Here is a 26,212-nt window from a genome sequence, read left to right on the forward strand (position 1 = left end):
TATCAAAAACAATATAGTTGATCACAATTTTTTCCAACGTAGTGACATGTGATGGGCTTACCGCAGTCAGAACTCCCAGCTAGCATGCATCGAATTGGGTTGGGATGGGAACATTATCTTACTTGGTTAGACTATTTATCCATCAACCTCTGCAATATTGTCTACTATGTCTGGCAGAGACACTCCAGGATCTCTGCATTTTTCCCATCCCATGCTGCTAGAGATATTCTTGATTTATGATAGGTCCTTACTTTACCAGTGATAGCCAAACTCCAAGTTTGATATGTGCAAGATTCACATTTTTTTACATATCTGATTACCGAAAGTTCTCTAGGGCTGCTAAACGACACTATAAACTCAGAATGAGAAGTTAAAAGAATAGTCTAAGGATGTGCTGGTGAATGCTGTTGAAGTGGAAACTGGGAGAAAAAGCCAGCTGTGCAAGCAGCTGAGGAGTAGGATAATGATCTCCTTGCAAGATGCTTAAGAGATGTACTCAGTTCAAAATAGATTGTTGCTTGTATTGTGCTAGATTGTTCACCCCGAGGACATTCACACTGATCAGAAAGAAAACAGAGTCTGTGGTACCTTAAAGACTAACACATTTGCGATTCTATCAGCTTCATGGGAATAGAAAAAGAAGTCAGTATCTGCTTTGTTGATTATAAAAATAAACTTTGATTATGTCAACCATGTCCAAGCTGTGGAAAATGCTTAGGAAATGGGAATCCAAGAACATCTCACTGTTTTCAAGAATTGCAGAACTGCAGGAATTTATAAAAGAGGAAAAAAGCTACAGTACAGATAAATGTGGTGAAAGAGACTCCAGCAGACATGGTGGATTCACTCCTGGTAAGGAATAACACCAGGCTCTATGCTTTTTCCTTAAAAAATATATCTATTATATCGAGAACTATATGTATATATAGAGATATAGAAGTGTATATTGTAGATTCTATCTCCAACAGAATATATATGTAACGCCCCATGTAACACCTCTCCTGCGCGAGCTGCACTGGCTCCCGGTGGTCTTCTGAGTGCGCTTCAAGGTTTTGGTTATCACCTTCAGAGCGCTCCATGGCTTAGGACCTGGCTATTTACGGGACCGCCTGCTGCCACCAATAGCCTCCCACCGACCAGTACGCACCCATAGAGAGGGGCTCCTCCGGGTGCCGTCAGCCAAACAATGTCGACTGGCGGCCCCCAGGGGGAGAGCCTTCTCTGTGGGGGCACCTACGATCTGGAACGAGCTCCCCCCGGAGATACGGAGGATTCCGGATCTGCGTACCTTCCGTCGCGCGCTTAAGACATTCTTATTCCATCAAGCTGGCCTGACCTAAACTTTTCCTCTTTTTAAATGGAATTTTAAATTTGGTTTTAATTTATTGGGGTTTTAAAATGGTTCAGCCAAATTTATTTAATTAGTTTTATCTCTGTTTTAAATTTTGTATCTATATGTTTTATTTTATGGCTGTTCACCGCCCTGAGTCCTTCAGGAGTAGGGCGGTATACAAATTTAATAAAATGAAATGAAATGAAAATGAAATGAAAAATGAATATATTGAGTGACGCTGAAATCAGTTCCCCTCAATATATATCATAGTGGTCATACATATACATATACATATACATATACATATACACATACACATACACATACACATACACATACACATACACATACACATACACATACATATACAGCAATCCATATTGGTGTTATGGAAATGTTTGTCTTGTGATAGTTGTACTCAATAGAATAGTAGAAATGAATTATGTAAAGAGGCTCAGAATTCTATTATAACTCTCTCAAAGCTGAACAGAATAAGATCAAAATTGGTGTTTGAGGATGCTGAAGCCAGCAAAAGAAAGACTGTGTTCAAAATGGGCTATGGAGAAAAATCCCTAAACATCCCACCAAAGGATCCCTTAGAAGCGAATCAGTGGGCAGTGCTCAGAGTATTAGTTCAGTCTAAGCTCCCCCCCACCCCAGCTTCCCTCCTGCCACTTGACCCAGAATGGAATATTTATTTTATTTATTTTTATTTAACAAGTATTTATATGCCGCCCTTCTCCCGAAGGAGAATCTCCACAATTAAGCACATATTTGTCCTCGTGTTTCATTAACTTTTTATAGGAAAGCAATTTTCTGTAGAAAAATTAAGACAATATTTACACACATACATACACATACCTATACACGCACAGAAACTACTCTTGGGCTATGACTGATTTTGTGTAGATTTGAAGATGTCAGAAGATGCTGTGCTGCCAAAAGACCTGCAAATATTTTGTTTTGTTAAGGTTTTGAAATTTTACTGAATTATTATTTGTGTACAATTTCTTAGAGACCATCTTGGTTTATGTTATACAAAGAAGGAAGTCTTCGGCAGGATAGGAATTTCTCCTGTACTGCTGTTGTCTGAAGGTGACTTTGAAGTGCAAAAGCCGGTGCATGCTACTGAATCAATTGATGTCACTATTAAATATTGACCACAGCTTGCAGCAATGTTACCCTGTTGTCATTTGTGTAAAAGGTATTCTTTCCTTTCCAGTCACTACCAAAGTTGCAGATAATGAAAAGCATTTGAAATGCCAGGAATCTTGTTCTTAATTTCATCACTTCCCAAGACTCTTAAAATTGGCTAAATGAGCAGATTTATATCATTTGTGGGATGTTACCTGCACAGCATCTGTTTTGTAGAAAATCTTTTGTTGCTATTCTTCTATTAACCTTTTCATTTAAAAAAAAAAAATCAAACAGATATGTTTTTCCCTGTGAGATACTGCCCTCTTGTGTATCTGTTGTACAGATCTCAGACTTAAGCCTATGGCTGCAATAGATAAGCAAAGCAGATGTCCTCTGTGAAACAATGAATGTAAAGGAGATTCAAATAGAAGCTATATTGTATGAAGAAGGATGTATATAGAATCTAATAAATATGCAGCATAAAATTATTGCAACTAATCAACCAGTCAATCCATCAACTTTAGGGGGGGGATCATAAACAATGTTTAAAATCCTGTATCCATCTAAATTATATAAAAACAATTGATTATACTAACATGGCTAAAACAAGCAAAGGTTAAGCCATGATCACCAACCATAAAACCATAGTTCTGGCTAATTTTTCCCTTCTCTTACATTGCCAAGGTTTCCCGTGTTGTAAAGTATCATAGTAGAATAATTAAGTTTATCAAAATAATTCCAATACTATTTTCAGTCAAAGAAATATGGTTGTTTCATACTTTGTACTTCAAAATCTCCACATTCAGTCTACATTTGAGAATTAAGTTCTATATACACAGTATCAAAATATTACATTTAGATAGTTCTACTACTGTAAGAACACTGCAGCCTCAAATATGTTTTCTCCTCTATTGCATCCAAAATATGCTATTGAAATAAGGGCTGGTGTAATTAATTGCTCATGTTTATTTGCAGAAGTTGCCATGAGTTTGAGCTTCAATAAACATGAATAATTATAGCATAGCTTACTTTCTGTCATGTTTTCCTGCCTAATTAATGTTGACTTATGTTCTTTCTAAGGTGTCATAAAGAAGACTCAGAGGTCCACATTAGCACTCTACTTCACCAATGATACATATAAGAGCAATAAGCTTGTACTGGATTAAAATTATGGGGATTTTATTCAGAAATTAAGACTCTATATCTGGTATGTTTCTTGTAAAGCCTTTTCAGAGAAGACAAGAAGAGACATATTACAGCTTTGAAAATGCACCATCTGAAATTCTCTAGCAGTCAGGCTACAAATTGCACAGAATCCCTGGAGTAAAAAATGCAGCCAATCTTTGTCAATAAATAACTTAGAGAAGGTGGAAAGATAAGAGCATAGTTAATAAATACTTTCTTAGCCTTTCACTTTCTCTAAGCATGATATGACTCTCTCTGTGTTTATTCATATTCCCCATTTTATCCTTATAGCCCTCCTGCAAGTTTGGTGGACTTGCTAGGACCGTGATGGCGAACCTATGGTACGCGTGCCACAGGTGGCACACAGAGCCATATCTGTGGCACATGAACATTGCCCTAGCTCAGCTCCAGCGTGCATGCGTGCGCCGGCCAGCTAATTTTCGGGCCTTCCAGACCCACCAGAATTCGGGAAACAGGCCATTTCCAGCCTCCAGAGAGCCTCCAGGGGGGAGTGAGAAAGGGCGTTTTCACCCTCCCCAAGCTCCAAGAAAGCCTCTGGAGCCTGGGGAGGGTGAAAAATGGGCCTACCAGGCCCACCGTGCCATTGCGTGCCAAAAGCTGGGGTCTCATGGGCGGGTCGTGTGTGTATGCACAGGGGGCAGGGGGCATTTGAATTATGGGTGTGGGCACATGCATGTGCAACCCTGCTGCACTCCCCCCGCTTTGGCATGCAACGGCAAAAAGATTAGCCATCACTTTGCTAGGACATTCATTTATAATCTAGGGTCTCTTCTGCACACTATACAACATTGAAGAAATCATATACTTGCATCTTGTTGTGAAACTGTGGAACTTGCAGAGGTCTTCACAAGCTTAACTTCTGCCTCCACGGATGCTCCTGAGGAAATGTTGTAGATCTGGTTTCATAGAATTTCTTCTGCATCTAAAGGACAGAAGACTGTTTCTCATCACCAAGAACTCCTGCCTAAACCTCCTGATGCCTCCTAATACTCAGAGGTTCTCCTTTTTCCTGAAGTTACCATATTGTGCCTTTTTGTCATCCCTCTTCTCCTTCTCAGTTGATTTGAGGTGCAACTAGGCCACTGCTCTACAAGGTAGAGGACAGGTCTTTTCCCTTAATCATAAAAACAAGCATAGCAGAAAAAGCAGTAGACCTCTGGTTCAGTCTTTTTTGGATTTTTTTTTGTTCTATTTTTGATCAACTTCATAGAATATTGGTCTACTCAAAGAATTTGCATGGCTCCCCAAAAAAGGGGAAAAATATCATAGTATAATTCGGAGCATTTGGGAGCAAAAATTTTGGCTGTGTAGAAGTGTTCCAAATACAGCATCACAAAGTACACTGCAACTTTAGTTACTGGAAAGCAGGATGGAACTGTTTGGAATGATAAGTTTTTGTTTTTTTTTTTCATTTCAATGGTTCTTCTTCAGCCTTTGGTATCTCTACAGAACAGATCCTTCCCCTCCTGTCTGCATATATGTTAATATAAATATACAATTTTTATATTATATATTTTGCAAATCAGACAACCAAGCATTTTTAACCATTCTTCATAGGACTTGGTTCCATACTCCTTATCATATGATCTGCTCTGAAGCTTCCCTCTCAACTTTGTCATACCCTTTTAAATTGGGAGATCTAGAATTGGACATAGTCATTCAAATAGAGCATAACATAAAATTACTTACTATGATTGCGTGGAATGCTTCTGTCAAGGTGGCCCAAGATTGGGAGTCATTATTAAATTTGATTCATATGCCACCCTTTTCCGAAGACTCAGGGCGGCTTACAATGCGTTAAGCAATAGCCTTCATACTTTTGTATATTTTATACAAAGTCAGCTTATTGCCCCCACAATCTGGGTCCTCATTTTACCTACCTTAGAAAGGATGGAAGGCTGAGTCAACCTTGAGCCTGATGAGATTTGAACTTGCAGTAATTGCAGGCAGCTGATGTTAATAACAGTGCTTTAGTCTGCTGCGCTACCAGGGCTCTTCCATCCATTATTTCTTGCCTGGCCTTCAGATGCTTTGGAAAACAGTTTGATCCCCTCCTCTCTGTGGCAGCCCCTCAAGTATTGGAAGATGGCTATCATGTCTCCCCTGGTCCTTCTCTTCACTAGACTAGCCACACCCAGTTCATGTAACCGTTCTTCATATGTTTTAGTCTCCAATCCCTTAATCATTCTGGTTGTTCTCCTCTGAACTTTTTCTAGAGTCTCAACATCTTTTTTATAGTGTGGTGACCAAAACTGGATTCTAAATTGATGTTCTGTGAATCATAGGAGACATTATAGCTGAAAAGGCAGCTGGACAATGGAACTGGATTGCTGAAAAAAATTTCTGGGTCAAGAAGAAATCTTGAGATTATTCATATGTACTCTGGACAGATGTTTTTTGTAAGATGGCAGAAACTGATGTGATCAGCTGGGAGTCACAGTATTCCATCATGCTCTGAGACATTAATGTAACCTTGTATGGACTCAAAATTTGTTCAAACTTCATGTTTTTAATTACTTTGGAGTTTATTTTTTCTCTTTTTGTTTGTTGAAGATTGAAAAACCTTCAAAACTGCAAATCTGATATTCACTGGGTGAATTCATTTAAAAGAGGGAAACTTATGTGTTTAAAGTTTTGTAAGAATTTTCATTTTTGCAATATACATCAAAAGGTTAATTATACTGCTGATTTTAGAAAGCTTTTGAATGGATATAGGGTTCAGATGAATTTGAATTAAAGAAAGACTTTGAAGTTAATTAAATGGATGCTCTCTTGTGGAACAAGTTCTTCTGCTTATATTTCAAGCTGTTAATAAAACTTTGAAGATTGGACACCAGAGGGCACCCGATGGCTACTTTAAAGGAAATGTTTGAAGTTTGGGTTCAAAAGGTTCTTGAGCTATTTAACTCTCTAATGGAATAAAAAAGGTATTATTGAAGAAGAACAAGTTCTAATGAATAAAATCGAAATGGACTTTAAGATGGATTTAAAAATTACAACTCACAAGAAAGAGATGGTAATATAGAGTTTACAAATGGAATTGGATGTTGACCTAAGCATTCAAAAAGACAATAAGCCAAAAGAGTAATATGGATTACCTTCTTTTATTGGAATATAAGGAATTCCCTGGAGTGATTACACTGGAGTTACAAGAGGTATTTGATAAAGATAAGTGAAAATCTTCACTCAAAATTTTTCTTGCTACATTTGTTAAGAGAATCACTACAGTTGTTAAGTTAGTAGCATGGTTAAGTGAATCTGGCTTCCCCATTGATTTTGTTTGTCAGAAAGTCAAAAAAGTTGATCACATGACCCCAGGACACTGCAACCATCATAAATATGAACCAGTTGCAAAACATCTGAATTTTCACACTTACCAGTTGTAAGTGTGAAAAATGGTCATAACTCACTTTTTTTAGTGCCGTTGTAACTTTGAATGTCCATTAAATGAACTGCTGATAGTCGAGGACTACCTGTATACATGAGGTGAACATCACTGGGAAAAGTAAGAAATACAAAATTGATTTATTTGATCAGTGTTAAAATAATGGTTTGCTAGTTCTGGTGATGTCTAATCACCAGCAAAACCATTGCAAATTGTGGTCACATGACCACAGAATGCCACAGTTGATCATAAAGCTGATCCATCTGATGTGCAGTCATGTGACTATGAGGAAGGCACAACCATTTACATTGGCTGGGGGTTAGGGTTAATGTTAGAGTTAAGCCATAAAGCACCTATTCCATGGCCATTTTAAGTTCAAATGGTTGTAAATGGTTGTAAACTTACTTATTTTTAATCAAGGACAATCTGATTTCATCCTATTAAATTCATGTAGCATATTCTATAGCATATGAGTAGACTCATGTAAATGGTAGTAACAGAGGACTCATGTAAATGGTAGAGAGGACAATGTGATAGTTTCATACTTTTGGAAGAAAAAATTTAACTAGATATGTTTGTGTATAAGTATGTATACATTATGTATACACATATAAGTATGTACACATAAACTTCCCAAGTTAAGTTTACTACACATATTGTTACTACACATATTTGATAGTCAAAAAACAAATTTCAAACTCATCAAATTTCTACTTTGTAACAAATTAATGGTCCAACTGTCTGCTGGAGAATTTGGAACTATTTGTAACCAGTTCTAAATTGAAGGCATTCATTAAATATCCTACTAAAAATATTTTTAAGGCTTAGAGCTGGAATAGTTTGCATTTGCATGGAGTCTACAACAGAGGGCACTAATGGAACATGCAAAGAGCTCTGAAAAGAACTGGTCATTTTTTTAAAAAATAGGACAGTCTACAGTATGTCTTTAACTCAACCTTTGTTTATTCACATCTGTTTGTCCAGGAAACTGATGAATGTGTTGTGACAATAGCTACATTTATGTTGTGTCCATAATTTTAAGATAACTAAAACAAAAGCAAAGTGATATTTTAGAACATGTATAGAAATTACCCACAGCCCTATGTTTACATCAGATATATAGTATAATGATTGTTTATGTTAACTTCATTTAATTTTTAGATTATGTAAATCCTTAGGAAACTGTATATCTTGTGTATTTTACATATATTTACAGTATAGTTAGTACAGTATAGTACAGTACAGTACAGTACAGTATAGTATACAATTTATTAGTACATTGATTTTTTTTTTGTTTTAAGGTATTTCCTTAAATACTGACCAAATTATTTATGTTTTCCATAGGTTTCTTCTTTAATTTATTTTTCTGTATTATTTGGGAAAAGAAACATATATAAACATTAAAAAGAATGATGGAAGAATAAGTATAAATATTCATTACTCATTATTCACTTCATCTTAGTTAGGCAATTTATTTGTTTGCATTTAAATCAGTTTGCCTAACTTAAAAAATAGATACATATAATTTAAACATGCAAGGTTGTATACACATACCAAAGTTCTCTCAGCCAACTATAGAATCTTGCTCAAATATAGAAAAAGCTCTTCTTACCTTTTTGTAATTAGTAGAAAATAGATTTCTGTCCGATTTTATAGTTGTCCATATCATTAATCTATCATCAAAAGAATATGAGCATTTACACAACCTAGCATGACTTCCAAAACAGAATTTATATGAGATAACCACTAACCAAAATAAAAACATTAAGACAAAACACATAATGTTGTCTTGTGTATCTGTTTTCCAGGACTTAAATGAACTTTTCAATTTTTTCTTGAAAATTTATCCTAGTACAATTTGATAGCTTATTAGTAACCTTGACTATCACTAAGTGTTGTATCTTTTAATTCTTGATGAATGTATTTTATTCTCCTTATGTACACTGAGAGCATATACACCTAAGACAAATTCCTTGTGTGTCCAATCACACTTGGCCAATAAAGAATTCTATTCTATTCTATTCTATTCTATTCTATTCTATTCTATTCTATTCTATTCTATTCTATTCTATTCTATTCTATTCTACTCTACTCTACTCTACTCTACTCTACTCTACTCTACTCTACTCTACTCTACTCTACTCTACATGCCATAAAGTCAGTGTCAACTCTTAGTGACCACATAAATATTCTCCAAGCCAACCAGCCCCATCCTGTCCTTTATGCATCTATTGCCACTGTAACTGAATCCATCCCTCTTGCTATTGATCATGTTCTTTTTCCTCTTTTCTTTCATGTTTCCCAGCATTATAGGCTTGTGGAGTCCTTGGTACTCTCTGAGCTTAGTTGTTTGCTTGCAGACATTTCACTACCTAACTAGGTAACATCATCAGTGCATTATAGATTTCTCCATAGAGCTAGGTCTTCACATACTATGTTTGAAGGATGATATATTTAGTCTTGCCATTTGTGCTTTGATTGAGAACTTTGATTTGATTTGTTGATTATTCATTTGTTTGTTTTCTTGTTTATCCACAGTATTTCCAGGAGTCTTTTCCAATAACCTCGTTCAAAACAGTCAGTACTCTTCTTATCTTACCTGACTAGGTGGCTCAGTGGCTAAGACACTGAGCTTGTCGATCAGAAAGGTTGGCAGTTTGGCGGTTCGAATCCCTAGTACAGGTCTCCTGCGTGAGCAGGGGGTTGGACTAGATAACCCCCAAGGTCCCTTCCAACTCTGTTACTGTTATCCTGCCTCTTCAAATTCAAAGTTTCACTTCCTAGAGTATCACAAGAAAACCATTGTCTTCATGATTTTGATCTTTGTAGGTATAGACAGATCCCAGCATCTGAATTCTGCCTGGTTACCCTTTAAAACTGAATGTGCACAAATCTGTGTTCCTAGCCTTTGAGCTGGACTCTCCCCCTTGTCCCTTAAGCTTTCTTCTCTTTTTCCTTCTGGGTATCAGTCACAAGAACTTTAGGGGTTCTGTCAGTGGATATTCCCTCCTTTTGACCATTTATATTGGCAACTGTGAAAATATCCCATTTTCCATTATTAATACCGTGTTTCCCCAAAAATAAGACAAGATAATAAGGACTTGGCCTTATTATCAGGGGGTCTTATTATTTTGGTGATGAAGGAGGTGGCGAGCATGGGATTTGCTGTCCTGTTGCTGCTGTCACCTCCCCTCCCTGTTCTTCGTGCTGGCCGAGCGGCCCAACATGTCCCACCCCACCTCAATGGCAACAGCCCTTCCCCACTGTCTCTTTATTGAGAGGGGTTGCAGGTGGGGTGGGGGAGAAGCGAGACACATGGAGCGAGACGTGGCTCCCCTTGCCATCTCTTCTCCCCCCCCATCAACGGGCATGACAGGGCTCCTGCCCCTTGCTTAGCCACCCACCCCCTTCAGGGATGCAATTTGGGGGTGGCAGGTAGGGCGGTGAGAAGCAGGACGCATGTCTTACCTTTCCAACTCCATCGCATTCCTCACCGTTGTGTCCAGGGAAACACGCTGTAAAAGAAAACCTTCTCACGAGTTCAATCAAACTTCTCGAACATATCTTATTTTCGGGGAAACACAGGGGTTCAGCAGTTTTTGTCCATCCATTCTGCATGCTTATTCAGACCTTAAGATGTATAATTTAAACATGCTGGATTCTGATTCAAACTATTGAATAATCTATGGAAGTATATTCCTTTGTCCTTTCTCCAGAATGATCTTGATCCAGAATGTTGGAGGATGCATTATTCTGGACCTCCCTCATTTTTTTTCTATTCTTTCTATCTTTCTATCTCAGAGCTTTATTAGGAACAAAGCCCAGTTCAAGCTCTTAGTGCTGCTTTTTAAAGTCCTGTATTTAGACATTCCTCTGGATCCTAGATCTTGGCTTGGTATGATCCTACTTATATGACACAATAAAAAGGGCCTTTTTCCCATTCCCCTTTTGTGTACCTTATGGAGTTCTCCCAGTATTCCGGTTCCACCCATCCTTGGATGCAGTTAAAAATAGTTGAAAAACTATTTTATTCCATCAGGTAGACTGCTTGGTGGAATGACTGTGAGCAGATGCTGAAAATGGCAATAGGGCTGTTTTACTGTAAAACATTTAAGTAAAGTGAGACAGTAGGTAGGTTAGGTCTTTATAATTGTATAATATTCTTTCATGGTGATTATAAATGCATCACGAGATATTCCTTTTTTATTCTTTACGTATAATTTTAACTATTTCTTAATTTTTCTCTGATTGGGCCAAAATTTGTGGTTTGGTTTTATTTGTACATACCAAATGTGGCCTGCTGACATTCAATATAAATGAGAGTAAGGTGATTTAGGAAGAATAATCATGATAAAATCATGACCTACGCCGACTTCAGTCTGACCTAAGCATAATACAAAAAATTATCTGCCACAATGTCCTTCCTGTCAATGACTACTTCAGCTTCAACCACAATACACGAGCAAATAATAGATACAAACTCAAAGTAAACCTCTCCAAACTCGATTGCAGAAAATATGACTTCAGTAATAGAGTGGTCAATGCCTGGAATGCACTATCTGACTCTGTAGTTTCTTCCCCAAACCCCCAAAACTTTAACTTTAACCTGTCTACTGTTGATCTTATCCCATTCCTAAGAAGTCTGTAAGGGGCGTGCATAAGCGCACCAACGTGCCTTCCATCCCTGTCCTAATATTCCTTTTTACTTACTCTTTTCATGTATTCAAATTATGTTTATATTTTTACCTGTTATCTTATATATGCTTGACAAAATAAACTTATGATTATGATTATAAATGTGCTACTGAAGGAGAGAGAAAGAGTAGGCTGATCATTTGGGATTCACAGGAGGGAGAGCTAATGCCCTCAGGTCCTACTTAATGGTTTTCTCAGAGGCATCTGGTAGTCCACTGGGGAAAAAAGATCCTGAAATAGACAAGTTTTCCTGCTGACCTAAATGCATTCTTACGTTTTTATCTGTGAATCCTCTTGTTTGCGTTAAATATTAATTTATGCTATTTTGTTAATAACTGAGGAATGTGAGTACACTATTTTTCCCCTATCATTGAGGTGTATGGAGATGTTGGATTCTTATATATTTTGATTTATTTACAAAATGTGCTCATATTCTTATAAAAGGGATCTTCGCTCAGCCATTTTATAGTGCTATCAATACAATTTATAGCATTTGATATTGTAATAGTTGGTTAGCAATGGAATCATCCTCTCTAAAGTTAAATGCTTACATTGTTCTTGTTTTGTTTCTCAGAATCATCATTGTTTCCATATCATTGACAGATTTGGTTCATATTCCCATAAATAGAGTGGAAAAAGTATCATTTTCTGCAAATTAAAAATGTTTTCCAAATGCCATTTGTTTTTTTACCTCACTGCAGAGATTCTTTATTGGTGTATATTCAGGGGGAAAACCAGTTTCTTTATAAAACTCTATTCCTTGATTGTGTCATCATTAAAAATAAAAACTCTTTACCATTTTTTTTAAAGAAAATAGAAATCTAAGATTTTTACACATGATGTTTAAATTTGTTTAGATGCTCTTTTAATTGCTTTATTATAGCAATGCAGAAAAAGAAAAAGAGCATTTTTGCCACTGTGGATATAATAGCTATTTCTACATGAGTCCTTTCTAGCATCTTATGGAGTAAAAGAGCCATTTATGTGCCAATAGAACAGGCTTTATATTTTCTCAAAAAGGTAAGATGTTGCTAAACAATGCTATGAATAACTATGGGGAAAGGATATAAAGCTTTAAACCTTGTGTGTAAGTAATTCCCAGGTCTCATTCTGATGTTTGGTGGTTCCCAGAGCATTGAGCATAACAATTGATGCTGATCAGATCAAATCAGTCAACTAGAAAATTAAGGCTTCTTCACTGAAGATCATAGACTATATTCTACTTAGTAGAATGTCAAACTTAGGCTAGGTTTGATAGAAAGCAACTGACTCAAAGTCACCCAACTGAATTCTATACCTGAAGGACAACTAGGGTTCCCCCTTCCAAGTCCAGCCCTAAATTGTTCTGGCCTAGAAACCAGAAGTCTGTGAATTCTAGTCCTGCCTTAGAAATGAAAACCTATCTGGATTACTTTGGGCCTGTCACCCCCTCTCAGGCCCATTCGCCTTGCAGGGTTATTGTTGTGGGGAAAAAGAAAGAGAAAGGCATATTGGTATGTTTGCTGCCTTAAACTGTATATGCGGGGGGAGAGGTTGGAGAGACAGAAATTTTGGTCCAATGATGTTTTCTCTTTTTAACAATCTAAGAAAAGAAAACATCATTGAACCAAAATCTCTCTCTCTCTCTCTCTCTCTCTCTCTCTCTCTCTCTCCTTCTCTCCTTCCCTCCCTCCCTCCTTCCTGAACCCTTCGATTAAATCTTGTTTAACCAGAAAACAGGTTCAGAGCACAGCCAGCAGTTTCTATTATCATGATCTGAAGAAAAATCAGTGAGAATGCAGTCAGGTATCTTGCATATACAGTATGAAGATGTAAAGAATGGGATAAAATAAATATAATAAATAAACAGACAATACATCAGAAAGGCATCAAGCAATTTTCTTATATTTTTGGAATGTGCCTGTAATAGTGGCAGAATAGTATTTTGGAAATGTTTTTTTTTTAAATTACATATTAAAAGGGAAATACTAAAATCTTCATCATACAACAACAAAACCAATGTAGTTTTTAATGAACTTTTTATTTCTCTGTATGTTCCATCTTGTTTATTGTTTTTTTAGTATTTATTAATAGCTTAGTGCCAGTTAAGCAAGATTCATGATACACAAAAATGCATAGGCCTATGTATGCATGCATACATACATACATATATACATACATACATATATACACACATACATATGACTGGTGGTATACAAATACTACATATACCAAATAATCCTATATATAACACATAAAATGCTGGACAAGAAATTGTGCAAAGGTAGACATCTTTCTGAGCTACAGTACTTTCAGAAATTAGAAACTGAGCCTGAAATTTTAATTCCAGTTCAGCAAGGATCAAACAGATGTTTCTGGATAATTGTGGGTACAAAATGCACTCTCTGGTGGGCACTAACCTTCTTATACAGTGTTTAGCAAGTAGATTGAAAGTGGTTTGCCTGTTAACCTCAGTCAATTATTTATTTAACACCTTGGGTGCATTACACTGGAAAGTCTTTTCCCTGGCTGGATTTAATGCTCTGCCATCCATACTAACTGAAGGGAGATAAACAACACTGTACCAGTATCTCAGTGTAAGGTGACTCATGTCCTTCTCTGTTGGGGGACATTGAATTAGATATGTGTGTTTTATTGTGATTCCTGTATTATGCAATCTAGTATTCAGTTCTAATAATTTTATTGTTTTCCAAATTTCGTGACAGGTCTTAAAAATAGAATACTCATTTTTATTTAATAACACACCATCAGGTATTCCCAGAAAGATTGCTAAATTGTACTGTATAGCTATTGTAGGTACACACACATCAGTATAGTCAGTCTTGGACAATTTTGTGCACTTTCAGGTGTGCACAATACTTCCTTGTCCTGAGTCCAGCAAGTAGGTTAAGGATGGACGGTAGAGAACATACGGAGCACAGTCTGCATCAGTTATACTTTGGCATCAAAAATTATGTCATCAAAATTCAACAGCACATTATTTCAGGTAAATGTAACATAGGTTGTCCTTAGTTAACAATGGTAATTGGGACTGGAATCTGTATTGTTAAGTGATGTGGTCGTAAAATATGACATCATGTAATTGAATTGCTAAGCAACAGCAATCCCGGCATTTCCTATTGCCATCATTAAGTGAGGATCACAGGTTGTTAAGTGAGTCCTGCAGGCAAGGGTGACTCCTGTCAGGTGAGGGAGGATGTGCAAGTGATCTGCAGGGTGTGGTGGGGTCAGGGGTGTCTACTGCCAGGGAAGGGAGGAGGTAAGTGACTTACTGGAGTGACTTGCAATCTTCCCTGACAATTTCTCCTCTAATTTTGCTTGTGGAAAGCTAGCAGGGAAATTGCAGATAGAAATCACATGACCATGAGATGTTGCAACTACTGTAAATGTGAGCTGGTTGCCAAATGCCCAGATTGTGATCAAGTGATTGCAGGGGTGCTGGGATGGCTAGAATTTTGAGAGCCATTTGTAAGTATAGGTAGTCCTCGACTTACAACGATTCATTTAGTGACCATTCAAAGTAACAACATCACTGTAAAAAGTGACTTATGACCATTGTTCACGCTTATGACCGTTGCAGCATCCCCATGGCCACGGGATTGAAATTCAGACTGTTGGCAACTGCCTCACATTTATGACGATTGCAGTGTGACCTTCTGACAAACGAAGTCAATGGAGAAAGCAGATTCACTCAACAACCGTGTTACTAACTTAACAACTGCAATGATTCACTTAACAACTGTGTCAAGAAAGGTCGTAAAATGCGGCAAAACTCACTTAACAAATGTCTTGTTCAGCAACATAAATTTGGGCTGAATTGTGGTCGTAAATCAAGTCATTCATTTGAACTATGATTCATGGGAAGTTTGATAGATCAGAATATATGCTCGTAAAACAATGGGAAAATGCATTCAGTTGCTTCAGTTTTATAAAGTCTCAAAATATCCGACGCTTGAATATAAAAACTTACTTATTAGCTGCTGCAAAGTTTGTACTATATTGATGCTTGAACACATAAATATTTCCGTCTCTTTCTGACAGCATATTGGAAATTTCAAGTAATAAGAACAGGCAACTTCCTGTCAAAATAGGACTATGTGATTGCCACATACTCAGTCTCAGGATAAAAACAAAGTATGTGACTAGAAATTATGCCATGAATTGTCAAAATAAAAGTCTTATGTTTTTACCAAAACAAAGCAGATGCGTTTAGAAATGAGGCCATTGTCCATGTCAAAAAGGATGCAGGTACCCTATGTCCAGAGCCTTAGAAGGTAATAAATTATTGAAAGAATCTGTTTTTGGTTGCTTCTTCTATGTGTCAGAGGAAACTTTCATCACAAAACTTCATTATTTTTTCAAAATGCTTAAAGGATCTTGCAGATTTCCCACTTTTGATCAGACTTAAGACTTGGCCCATGTTTTGTGAAGTCAAGATAAAACTTTTCAGTAGTAAAAATGTGCAATACAACTAGGAAATGGATTTTTTGTACTATTACATTTTGTTTTTTTTGTTAGTTGCGAAGTCATGTCTGACCCATCGCGACCCCATGGACAACATTCCTCCAGGCCTTCCTGTCCTCTGCCATCCTCTGGAGTCCATTTAAGTTCACGCCGACTGCTTCAGTGACTCCATCCAGTCACCTCATTCTCTGTCGTCCCCTTCTTCTTTTGCCCTCTATCTTTCCCAGCATTAGGCTCTTCTCCAGTGAGTCCTTCCTTCTCATTAGGTGGCCAAAATATTTGAGTTTCATCTTTAGGATCTGGCCTTCTAAAGAGCAGTCAGGGTTGATCTCCTCTAGGACTGACCGGTTTGATTGCCTTGCAGTCCAAGGGACTCGCAGGAATCTTCTCTAGCACCATAGTTCAAAGGCCTCAATTCTTTGGTGCTCAGCCTTTCTTATAGTCCAGCTATAACTCTTAGTTTCCTATTAATGTTATTTGGAAGAGCTAGATTCAAGTAGCACATGCAGTACCACTAGCAAAAAAAGTCCAGCTTTAGGCTTCAGAATACAATAAATAGATGTTCTGTCCATATATGGTTGCAAGAGACATTTTCAGTAAAACATATTATGCTCCATCAGTTTCTGCTTCCTGATTTCTTAATGTAACCTGGTTCAACTGGAAAATTGTTAACTACAGATAATCCTCGTTTAATGACTGGTCAATTAGCCACCATATGAAGTTATAATGGACCTCTTCAGAGCTACTTACAACCTGATTTCTAAGTTTCAACAGCTGCACACACATACACACCCATTTGCAACATCCTTTTGTCTAATGACCACTATTTTTGGCATTTTTTAGCTGTTTTACAACTTTTATTTCCAGTTTTCAGCAAAAACTGCCCATTGGGGATAATGGATTCAATTAACAGCCATTGTGTTTGCTTAGCAACCATAGTATTGCTTAACAACCACTGTTAAAAGGTCACAAAATTGGGCACGGTCACCCTAATGACTGCCACAACTGTAATTCCAGGTTCAGTTACAGTTGTAAGTCAAGGACTAACTATATTTAGCATCCTGAAATATTTTAAAAAAACATTGGGGGGAAAAACCTATAAATACCTTCTACCCATACTCACAAACAACTCCATCTTGTTATGTCACAGTTGGGAAAGCTGATTGCCTTGTTCAATTGAATTCTTGGTATGAAGATACTACCAAGTGATATAAAATCCTGTTCAATGAATTGGGACTCACAACTGATAGTTTATGGTCTTTATGGTATCCTGAGGGTTTACCCAGAAGTGAAATATGGTCTGCATTTATAAAAAAATAGAAAAGCATTGGATAATTTATGTTTATCAATTGATATTTTGGGCATAGTCCAAGATAGAATTGACTCTACTGTAGCGTTATCTTTAGATGCTAGAAAGCTTTTGATATAATACACATTAATTTAAGCAAATGATGAGTGGATATCGGTTCCCACTTTATTTTATTTAATTAAATGGATGGAAATTTATTACCAACAATCCTATGTGCAAGTTATAACAAATCAATTGATTTCAGAAGCATTTGAATTATGGATACTATCTGTTAGAATTGCCTACTTTATTTGCTGCTTTTTAGTTTAATTTTGGAATTCTTAGTAATTGCTGTTAGGCAATCAAGTATATTATGAGTAGTTTCAGTTAAAAATTATTTTTACATACTGATATTTTAACAATTTTAGATAATAACACTAACTCACTGTATAAACTTTATACAGGTCATTCAACGTTTTGATGACTGTTCATTTAATAAGTTTAATTTGGATAAATCTTGTTTATTTCCTTTAGGCTCTGAAATTTGATGTAGGATCTGCTTGGGCAGAGGATTGAACTAAATGCCCTACAAGGTCCCTTCCAACTGTTAATCTCTATTTCTTTTATATATATATATATATATATAATTTTTTATTGAAAATGTTAAAAGGAGCATAAAAACTATTACAAATTAATAAGAAGCAAAGACAGAACAGAGAGAAAATAAAAAGAAAAAAAATGCAGAATGAAAGAATGAAAAGCAATAGAAGGAAGCTGTTTCTGATTTCCTATGCAGCAAACATAAATTCAGTGACAGTTATCCCTTATTCTATGATTACAAAAGAAAGCACAGTCTTTTTTCGAATCATCAAAACCACAAATTATAAGTGCATTGTTATCCATTTGCTTCAACAAAAAAAAAGTCTATAAGGAGATTCCAGTCAACCCTAAAGGTAGATATTTTTATTTTCTGTAATCAAAGAAATTAATTTACCCATCTTCACATGCTCCACAATCTTTGCCAACCATTTCTCCATTGTTGGTGTTGTCGAACTAGGCTCTGCAGTTTCAATAGCATAATGTAAGATTTAGGTTTTGTACAGGGGTGGGTTCTCAATTTTTTTACTACTGGTTCTGTGGGCGTGGCTTACTTTGTGGGCGTGGTTTGATGATCATGTGACAATTCTTTAGGATTTAGCAGAGGCACTGGTCTACCAGGCTTTTAACTGCTTGCAGAACTGTACCAGTCTACCCATTTGTTCTTGGAGTGTCCTGGTCTATCCATTTGTTTTTGGAGCATCCTGGTTACCCATTCGTTCTTGGAGTGTCCTGGTCTACCCATTTGTTCTTGGAGCATCCCGGTCTACCCATTTGTATTTGGACCGTCCCGGTCTACCCATTTGTTTTTGGAGCATCCTGGTCTATTCATTTGTTTTTGGAGCGTCCCGGTCTACCCATTTGTTCTTAGAGTGTCCCGGTCTACCCATTTGTTCTTGGAGCGTCCTGGTCTACTAATTTGATTTTGGAGCATCCCGATCTACCCATTTGTTTTTCAAACGTCCTAGTCTACCCATTTGTTTTTTGAGCACACTGGTCTACCACCACACTGCCTTTTAACACTGATCGGCTGTAAGACGGCCCTTTGAAGCCCTGTGGCAAGAGTTTAAACAGTTTTTCTCCTTCCAGATGATCAGCTGGGACTTGGGAGGCAGCAAAAAATTGGGGGCGGGGCCAAATAAAAGGTAACAATAACACGGGGGGGAGGGCCCAGCTCCTGAACAAAGAGAACCAACGGTTTGGTGATGTCATATCGTCACCGCTACTGGCTCGGCGGAACCAGGCCGAATCAGGAGGAATCCACCACTGGTTTTATAGTTGCCAAATATTATATTGAGCATCTGGGATTTTATACTTCTAAAAACATTTCTAAATATGTGGAATTACATCTGTTAAAACTTTTAAACAGTGTTGCCATAGGTATCAATGGATGTATTAAAATACTGTTAAATTGGTGGGTGAAATTAATGTCATTAAAAATGAAAATCACTCCAAGAAGTTTTCCAGTATTAATTCCTAATAAATATTCTCTTCAAATAAATAAGTTATTGTGGAGATTTATATGGGAAAATAGACTGCTTAGGATTTTATTAGCAAAACCAGGATTATCTATTGAGGAAAATGGTCTTAATTTACTAGTTTTTCAAAAATATAATGGGACTTATATTTTATCAACTACATCTATGTGCAACAAACATTAAGTAGAATATCTGGGCTGAATTGTAGAGTTCTTATATATTTCCATTAAAATCCTGACAATTACTCAGAATGATATGTAGTAGACAGAGTATTTCATTCCCAGGTTTTCAAGCAGCCATAAATGCTTGGGCCTTATAGGGTAATAGATTGGTTTTTGATGTTAAGGCTCATACATATTTATGGGGGGGGGGCTCCTCTAAATGTGGACAGAATTTAAAATACATAGTTTAAATCAATTACTTTGTCCTGGTTATTTTAAGGACTTTTCTAGACTTGAGGTGCAATTTTGTCTCCCTAAGTCACAGCAGTAGCAATATAATCAACTCAAACATTTTTAACATCTCATGATGGACTGCCTGCTTTGGCTTGTGTCTCAGGTGTTCATATGTTTGATGAAGTCAGTGTTTGAAATTAAACCCACATATGGTAGTTTTTACATGAAAAACTAAATAGTGTTTTTAAAGTCAACTTTAAAGATATTCATGGTCCATGGACTGAAGAACTGGAATACTCAATAATTATGGAGCATCAATGGTTTCAGGTTTTAAAATGTTATTTTTTTTCCCCAGTGGATCAAAAATTTAAACTAATTCAGCAGATGATCTTATTTCAAGCTTACTGTACGCCCCAATGCATTAACTTGAAAGGATGGACATCAGATTTGCTCTGGTGGTGAGGTGAAAAAAATTGTGAGCTCATTGATTTATATGATGTGTGAATCACTGACTAACTTTTGGAACACTTTTTTAATGTATCTAAATAAAGTTATTGGGGGGGGAGTTGTGTTAAAGATGTTGATGTCATGTCATGTTATATTATATCCTGAAACTATGGATTTAACAGATTAACAGAGTTGGAAGGGACCTGATAGGTCATCTAGTCCAACCCCTTGCCCAAGCACCTATGGCATGGTGAATCTCTGTAGACACATGAGTGTTGCCCTAGCTCAGCTCCAGCGTGCATGTGTGCACCAGCCAGCTGATTTTCGGGCCTTCCGGGCCCACCAGAAGTCAGGAAACAGGCCATTTCCAGCCTCTGGAGGGCCTCCAGGGGGTGGGGAAGGCTGTTTTTGCCCTCCTCAGGCTCCTAGAAAGTCACTGGAGCCTGGGGAGGGCGAAAAATGGGCCTACCTGGTCCACCGTGCCATCGCATGCCAAAAGCAGGGGGAGCGGGAGGGGTCACATGTGCATGCGCGGGGACGGGGCGCATTGAATTATGGGTGTGGGCACGCATGCACATAACCCATGCTCCCCACGCTTTTGGCACACGATGGCAAAAAGGTTAGCCATCACTGCCCTACACCATTTCTGACAAATGGCAGTCAAGTCTCTTCTTGAAAGCTTCCAATGATGAAACTCCCACAACTTCTGAAGGCAAACTGTTCCATTGGTTGATTATTCTCATTGTCAGAAAATTTCTCCTTATTTCCAGGTTGAATCTCTCCTTGATCAGTTTCCATCCATTATTCCTTGTCTGGCCTTGGAATCTGACTATTTTTTATAAGTGATATTGTGAAGAGTCGTATTGTGTTGCTAGAAAAATTATTTTGAAAGATTGGGAAAGCCATACAGATAGCTGCTGCCTCATTTAGTAACCATTCACAGTTACGATGGTGATCAAAAAGGAACCTTGCAGGTCTGTAAAGTAAAGGAAAGCTGATGTAAGATCGTAAGCACAATCATGGTTTCACTTAGCAACCATTTTGTTTAATGACTGAGTTGCTGTCCCTAATTGTGGTTGCTAAATGGAAACTATCTGTGGCATTCATGATATTAAGATTTACATTCAAGAGATATGTGACGTATTTCGTTTTGAAAAGACAATTTTATCTACTAATAAAAATACTTATTTTTCCTCTGTGGAATGATAAATATATACACTGCTCAAAAAAATAAAGGGAACACAAGCAGAAGACATCCGAGATCTGAATGAATGAAATAGCCTTATTAAATACTTTGTTTTTTACATACAGTAGTTTTGTGTTCCCTTCAGTTGTTTGAGCAGTTTATAAACTACTGTATGTAAAGAACAAAGTATTTAATAAGGCTCTTTCATTCATTCAGATCTCGGATATCTTCTGCTTGTGTTCCCTTTATTTTTTTATATATAATCTTAGGCTATCATTAGTTGTTATAAGGTATATTTAAAAACCTGTTTCTAAATATTACTTAACCAATTGAGCTAGAGAAAATTAAATTTAAAAAGTTCAGATTTAAAGATTTCTGCTGACTACATTAGTCAGGGTTCCAAAATTATCCCCAGAGGAAACTTAAAAGCATTAGATCACATTATGGGCTAATGAAGTGTAAAATTTCAGTATAATGATACAATTTTGTTTCTGCCAATTTGACATAATTTATCTACATGTAGAAAAGCTTCAGGGAAGCCCTTACCATAAAGCTAAAGTCAAGTCCAAGAAGATACTTTTTAATATCAATAAAATAATTATGAGTGCCTGGCACCTACATGGTCCTCATTATATGCTTAATTGGGCCAACTTAATCAACTAAACCTGAAGACTCTCAAAAAGGGGTTCGTTTTATCTCCAAACAGCCCTTGTTTATTTGTAGGGCTCAACTAAGTCCTCACAGTCTGCCATATCATCCAAATGCCACAAGGTCAGTTGCCCTATTCCTAAAATCTAGAACCTCCGTGAAAACTGATGGGGTTGAAGCATGATTCTCTCTAAATTCCAGTTTTCATTTTGGAATGTAAATTTGGATCCCATGGAGGTCATAGAAGACATCTTCCCAACACGTTCCCTACAAGTGCACACAGTCCCAAGACTTCAAAATCAAACTATTTAATGCAAGTTCTTCTCCACATCCATTTTGAAACAATTTGTACATCAGGAGTAACAAGATGAAACAATACATAAGAAATAATCTCATTAAAATTTCACCAAGCAAGGATGACTAGGCAGCCTTTGATCCAGCAGATACACAACTCCAAGAATCATTGGATTCTATGGTTCTCTCTAAGCTAATTTTCTTCTTCTAAACAACTATTGCTGTTATTTTTAGCCAAAGTACACTACTCTGTGTGTGTGCGCGTCTGCTTGACTTAGCATTAAACCGATCACTATAAATATTTTATTCACCACCACAAAACCTTGACAAGTTATGCTGACATCAAATTCTGCTAGTTTTAGGTCTGCTAAAATTAATATACTTTTTAAAAAGGTATTTATTATTTCTACAGCATCTCCAAACATCAACAACCAGAGTGATACTGACATTAGTTTTCTCTGTAAGATCCCCAAATCACTCTTAAAATAGAATGTAATGCTGCTTTCCCTTTCTTTCCCCAGTATCTTTAGATATATGTGAAAGTGCTTGTGATTGGACCATAGCATCCAGCTCATAAAAACTGGCCAAGGATTTTACAGAAGACTTGTCAATTTTGGCCACATAAAGACATTTATTTATTTTATTTATTTATTTATTTTTATTTTATTCAATTTATATACCGCCCTACTCCCGAAGGACTCAGGGCCTTAGAAGTTATACAGGAACCCCTTCCCTTTTTTATATTTATATATATGTGCTGTCATACTTGAGTGTTTGGGGATTTTTATTAGTCTGGGCCTCATGCCCAGTGGTGGGTTTCAAAAATTTTTACTACCAATGTGGGCGTGGCTTGGTGGGCATGGCATGGCTTGGTGGGCATGGCAGGGGAAGGATACTGTAAAATGTCCATTCCCACCCTATTCCAGGGGAAGGATACTGTAAAATCTCCATTCCCTCCCCACTCCAGGGGAATGATACTGCAAAGTTCCCATTTACTCGGGAACTCTGAGACTCGGGAGGTAGAGAATAGATGGGGGCGGAGCCAGTCAGAGGTGGTATTTACCGGTTCTCTGAACTACTCAAAATTTCTGCTACCTGTCAGAACTGGTCAGAACCTGCTGAAACCCACCTCTGATAACATCTTCTCTTAAAGGAGGCATTCTATAGCCCCCTTTAAAGTGGTTTATAAGCTATTGACCAGTAGGAGGCAATACATTATTTTTTGTCATCATTGGAACTCTTCAGGCATAAGTATCTTTCATATTAAAATGGGTTGTGTGGTGTTTCCTAGTGAAGTCTCTTTCCAAGACAAAAAATTAAATGTGATGAAGTAAAATGGGTCTGGGATAATTAAGGTATATGGTAATCCTGGATGTATCTTACACTTTTTCAGAAGTCTTATCAACAAGGTTATACTACTCAGATGAGTAAATACAGGTATCAACAGATGCAATCCTGAGCTGCGAGAAAAGTCTGAAATCCATTACCAAAACTAGTATCTCTTCCATGGGCCTTGAGAGAGTTCTCACAGTATCTTGATGGTGAGTTGAACTTTTGAGAAGAAGGCAATAGCAACAAAGTGCTATGTTGTTCTGTTTGCTTGCAGAATTGAAACTAGGAGAAGATCAAGAATACAATTTATAATTTCATGCTAGAATAAGAAACCACTAACACAGATAGAGCAATAAGCATATTTGAGTACTAGGACAAAGGTATGAGATATAAGATGGGTTTTCATCTAGTAGTCCTGAATCTGAGTTTTTCACCTGGCCTATTTTTGATTAAATATGTCTCTGTGCTTAAGAAACAAGGGGGCTTCTCTCCCCTTCTTCTGCTTTAGATTTCATCAAAGTCTCCTTTCTTTCAAGATATATTGTAGGTGAAAGGAGGGAGGTGGTTCTATCTTTATCTATTTGGTAAGATACTAAGTTTTCATTTTAAATATGATGAAATGATGTGTTTGCATTCACTGAGAACTGGGTTAAGCCCATTCTCTGCATCCAACACTACATCAAGTTCAGTATTTATTCATTTATTTATTGGTTCAATTTATATGCCGCCCTTTTCCGGAGACTCAGGGCGGCTTACAATGCGTTAAGCAATAGCCTTCATACTTTTGTATATACCTGTTTAGTAGGGCTTTTGCCCCCCCCCAAAGTGGTGTTCTTTTTTATACAAGGTCAGCTTATTGCCCCCATGATCCGGGTCCTCATTTTACCTACCTCGAAAGGATGGAAGGCTGAGTCAACCTTGAGCCTGGTGAGATTCGAACTTGCAGTAATTGCAGGCAGCTGGTGTTACTTAACAGCACTTAACAGTACTTAGTCTGCTGCGCCACCAAGGCTCATAAAAGGGCCTTTTAATGGGGTACCAAAATATAGAATTATAGAATTGGAAGGGACCTTGGAGGTTTTCTAGTCCAACCCCCTGCTCAAGAAGGAAATCCTATACATTACGGACAAATCTAATCTCTTCTTAAAAATATCTATTGTTGGAGCACCCACGACTTTTGAAGGCAATCCATTCCACTGTTCTCACTGTCAGGAATTTTTTTCTTGGTTCAAGGTTGAATATTTATTTGATACATTTCCATCCATTACTTCTTGTCTTGCCCTCACATGCTTTGGAGAATAAGTTGTCCCCCTCTTCTTTATGGCAGCCTCTCAAATATTGGAAGACTGCTATCATATTACCCCAGTCCTTCTCTTTGTTAGACTATACATTGCAATTGTTCATCATACGTTTCAGCCTCCAGACCCCTAATCATCTTTGTTGCTCTTTTCTGCACTCTTTCTGTTGATTGAGTCTCAATCAACATCTTTTTTGTATTGTGGATACAGAAATGGACATAGTATACCAAGTCTGGTCTCACTTTCTCTATATTATTTCAAAACTCTATAATCAAAACTCTGTAATCAAAAGTATATTACTTAATAAGAGCTCCTGCTGAATTCAAATATCCAACACTGCTATTAAGATGTTATGATGCACTGACCTTCTCTTCCTTCTGTTAATTTCTTTAATATATAATGTTGCATCAAGCTTATCTGATCTTTGACAACCTCAAAGTGCAACTGCAGGAAAATAGCAGTACTTTCACTTCACGATGACTTCCTGTTGAAATCAGGTAGCCAATCATGTTAGCCTACATGATAACATCACAAAGATAACCACTGTGGAAGCAAAGAATGCATTTCACTGGGAAACCTGTCCCTCTACCATTCCAGCCCAGACATTATTAGGATGTTCAAAGCAGTTATCCCTTACCTTCATCAGGTGGCTTCACACCTCAAAGATAACACAATTCTCTTCCACAAGGCATTTCACATCATTTTGAACTTTCTATCTGGCAATTACAAATAGACAGAAAAGGATTCCATGCATGCATTGCACAGAAGCCTCTCCCAGCTCCTGGAATGACACTTGAGAACTCAAAGCAAAGGAATGCAGTAGCTTCCTTTTTAGAAAGATGAGCTCGTTTTGTGAAGCAACTTTAAAGGAGGGGTTTACACAAATGTATGTTAATGCCAAGCGTCTCTGTGAAACTTTACACCAAACATCATTTCCCTCCCACTTTGCAAGGAATTGCTTTAAGGACTTGCTCTGAAGCACCATTTTGCTTTTCGGTCTGAAACACTGCACAGGCCTAATTTTAAATG

The 26,212-nt window shown here is 37.2% G+C and overlaps 1 long non-coding RNA gene across 1 annotated transcript; it reads right to left on the minus strand.

Moving 5' to 3' along the window:
- Positions 1-18,193: 18,193 nt before the first annotated feature.
- LOC148116424 (uncharacterized) lies at positions 18,194-25,929 on the minus strand. The gene is made up of 3 exons (XR_015733568.1): positions 25,821-25,929; positions 24,041-24,167; positions 18,194-21,401 (listed from the first exon to the last, which is right to left on the minus strand). It is a non-coding gene; the product is annotated as an uncharacterized LOC148116424 (long non-coding RNA).
- Between the last annotated feature and the right edge of the window lie 283 nt (positions 25,930-26,212).

Source organism: Pantherophis guttatus, chromosome 1 (assembly GCF_059756535.1).
Source record: "Pantherophis guttatus breed Tessera chromosome 1, ASM5975653v1, whole genome shotgun sequence".
Classification (NCBI taxonomy): domain Eukaryota; kingdom Metazoa; phylum Chordata; class Lepidosauria; order Squamata; family Colubridae; genus Pantherophis; species Pantherophis guttatus.